General features: G+C 36.1%; 1 long non-coding RNA gene across 1 annotated transcript; it reads left to right on the plus strand.

Moving 5' to 3' along the window:
* The first annotated feature begins 537 nt into the window (after positions 1-537).
* LOC129347420 (uncharacterized) lies at positions 538-2,442 on the plus strand. The gene is made up of 2 exons (XR_008599521.1): positions 538-1,636; positions 1,944-2,442. It is a non-coding gene; the product is annotated as an uncharacterized LOC129347420 (long non-coding RNA).
* The last annotated feature ends 1,424 nt before the right edge of the window (positions 2,443-3,866 follow it).

The raw sequence follows: 3,866 nt of genomic DNA on the forward strand, positions 1-3,866 counted from the left end.
CACCACAAACCTTTAGTATCACACTTTATTATCATTTATTAGGACTTTAATGGAATCCACCAGCAGATTTAGTTTTTGTTGACAAACTTTATTCTTGTCGTCGTGGGACTGCAGTATTTAAAACGCTTCCTTCTATTTGACCTCGTGTTTATTAGTTTTAGTGGAGAAAGTTATTTTAGTTGTCCATTAGTCTCTTAAAAACTAAATAATAAATTGGATTAGTCAAGAGGTTAAAATTTCTTACTTTGTCATATTTTAAATATGACAAAAAATATAAAAATAAAGCGTCTTGAGACAATTTGACCTGTAATTGGCGTTATATAAATAAAACTGAATTAAAACTGTATGTATCTTGTAATGTTGGAGTAATTCAGCCATATATGTTGAAAAACACATTTTCTTTGTCCATTAATCTGTTGTTTTCTCCAATAATTCATTTCTTCTTTTGGTTTATAAAATGTCAAACCCAAATATATTCAGTTTACTGTCATAAAAACCAAAAAGACTTACATTCATGATGCAGGAATCAGACAGTTTTTCACTTTTTATCTTAGTTTAGTCAGAAAGATAGTTGATAATGTGTGAATTGCTGCAACTTGTGAGCCGTAGAAGGTTTTAATCTTTGGGGCCGAGTATCAGAAAACATTTAGAAACCAACATCAACAAAACACTCAACAAAGATTTGAACATCATTAAAGGGAAATCCAACTTTTGCATGACAATGTCTAATTAAAGGACATTTATTTCCAATGTAAATGTGTGATATTCATCCTCTGGAGCTTTCTCTTCACATCGTCTTCCACCTGGACTGGTTTGGTCGGGAGCATGTGCAACAAACATTTGAAAAACTGCACTTTAACATCAATAAATGACACTGAAGTTTAATCTCTACATAAATGAGACTGAGTCTGGATGTGCTGCTCTGTCATTAACTCCTAAGTTTAGGGAAAGTTCAAACAAAAGAGGACAGTTCAGAGAAGACTTGAGAATGAGCTTATTCTGAACAAACATCTCAGACTTTCTGAGCTTCAGCACCTACAGCAAGATATTTTAACAACAAGCAACTCAAGAGATCCAGAAGTTGGAGAGAGTTAGCTTTAGCTGAGCCAAAGAACATGTGGGACGCTAACCTAGCAAACATTTCAGACTTTTCTCTGTGAATTCTGAGAAATAATTCCCTATTTATTGACAGAGCTACACATCTTAACTCAGTCTCATTAAAACAGACTCTAATTCAGTGTCATCCATTCATATTAAAGTGCAGTTACCCAAAATGTTTGTTGCATGAGCTCCAACAAAACCTGTCCAGGTAGAAGGCCACTTTGACAAACAGGAAGTGGAAGATTCCAAGCAGATTTATAGAAGGGGGAACCGGACTGTACTAAGTGTGGTGGAGAATAGAGGGGTGTTTTGTGGGTTTTTAAGGCTGATAATGATTATTAGTGAAACATTTGGAGTATATTCATTTGCAGTAAATGAAAGTATTTATAATGTTGGAGTTAAACTTCGAAGAACACAAACTCTAACAGAAAACTTTGTTGATACGTTTTTGTTTTGTTTACAGATGTTAAGTTAAAGGAGTTTTATTCGTGACGTATAACCAATCAAATCACTCCAGAAGATAGAACGACCACAGGTAGATAAACATTCAGAGCCAAAGTAGCGCCATTTTTACATTTATTTACTACCATAAATCAGTAAAAAATAAAATACTGATAATCAGTAAATCAGTCAGCCCACTATTACTACAATTCTACAATGTATGTCTCTTTCCTTTGACTTATTTGTACAATATACAATGTATATTATGCCACTTTTTCATCCCAAAGGCTACACTATGATGTTTTCTAAGAGACATACTCTCTTTGTTCTGGCCCTGGGCCACTGCACTCCTCCTGTGTTGTTTTCTGGATTGTACTCAGCTGCATGCCTTCGTCCACCAGGCCTCCGTTGACTCGTCCCGCCTGCCGTCTCTGGAGCTGAAGCTGGATTGGAACAGACCAAAGTACAGTCCAATCATGATGCCAGCTGCCTCTCAAAAGGTTCCTTCATCTGGCAGCACTTCTTCTGAGGGGAAGCTGAGCTGGCCCGGCAGAACTTTGGAGGTGTGTTACAGTGGTTGGTGGATCTGTGGGGAGATAGAGAGGGACCTTTGAATTGTTCAGAAAGGAAAACAGGGAACCCATTGGTAGTTTTAGTTTAGGGTGCTACTGCGGTGTGTTTTTGGGTTTAAAGAGGTGAAGAGGAAGAGTTTTTTTTCGTATTGATTATCTTTTACTTTGTTCCTGGTTGGAATGCCCATCAATGTCAACGTGAAGTTCACTTTCAGTTCTGTTTTATTTATTTTTATTTTCATAACACCCATTTGCTTTTAAGCCCCTCACATGTTGTGTTGTTGTAAACTTACTCTTTCAATTAAATACTCGTCTAACCCTCTGGAAACCAGCGTTTGGACTGTTTTTGTGTTGCTCCTCACTTACTTCAGACAGCCAGAACGTAACGTTTTGTAGACTAAAGGCTATACTATGACGTTTTTAGACTGACATACTATGCTATGACTTTTTTGTGACATTTTGGACGACATACTAAACTATGACTTTTTTTTTACACATTTTGGACGACATACTAAACTATGAGGTTTTTGTTACATTTTGGACAACAAACTAAACTATGACGTTTTCGTTAAATTTTGGACGACATACAAACTATGACATTTTTTTCCATATTTTGGATGACATACTAAACTATGACGTTTTTGTGACATTTTGGACGACATACTGAACTATGACGTTGTTTTCCATATTTTGGACGACATACCAAAGTATGACCTTTTTTTCACATTTTGGACGACATACTAAACTGCATGCCTGCCATTGGCAATGTGGTGCAAAGCGCTGAGGAATTTGACCCTGAAGGATTGTGGTGGAGGAGGCCAACAATCACTAACACATCATGAATTTGTGCACATTTGACCTGAAGTAAAACTGACGTTTTAGTGACATATTGGACGACATACTAAACTATGATGTTTTTGTGACATTTTGGAAGACATACTAAACTATGACGTTTTTGTTACATTTTGGACGACATACCAGCACTACTCAAAGATGGTCGAAACTGTAATATATCAAGCTGTCACTCATATATCTTTACCCACTCTAACGTCAGAGAAAGATGTATTTCAGTTAACCATAAATCATGTTTCAACCTTGACACGGCTAACTGCATGCCTGCCGTTGGCAATGTGGTGCAAAGCGCTGAGGAATTTGACCCTGAAGGATTGTGGTGGAGGAGGCCAACAATCACTAACACATCATGAATTTGTGCACATTTGACCTGAAGTAAAACTGTGACGTTTTAGTGACATATTGGACGACATACTAAACTATGATGTTTTGTTACATTTTGGACGACATACTAAACTATGAAATTTTTTTTAACATATTTTGGATGACATACTAAACAATGACATTTTTTTCCAAATTTTGGACGCCATACTAAACTATGACATGTAAAAACGTGCCATATGATGAAATAATGTAAAGGAGGCCGTGAAAAACACTCCAGAAAGGTTTTCTTTGAAAAAAAAATCATCATGAATTTTGGCACAAAAAAACGCCTTACTATACTATGTCGAAAAAAAATGAGATTTTTCAAACATGTTGTAAAAACGTGCCATATGATGAAATAATGTAAAGGAGGCCGTGAAAAACACTCCAGAACGGTTTTCTTTGAAAAAAAAAATCATCATGAATTTTGGCGCAAAAAAACGCCTTACTATACTATGTCGAAAAAAAATGCGATTTTTCAAACATGTTGTAAAAACGTGCCATATGATGAAATAATGTAAAGGAGGCCGTGAAAAA

Source organism: Amphiprion ocellaris, chromosome 18 (genome assembly GCF_022539595.1).
Source record: "Amphiprion ocellaris isolate individual 3 ecotype Okinawa chromosome 18, ASM2253959v1, whole genome shotgun sequence".
Taxonomy (NCBI): domain Eukaryota; kingdom Metazoa; phylum Chordata; class Actinopteri; family Pomacentridae; genus Amphiprion; species Amphiprion ocellaris.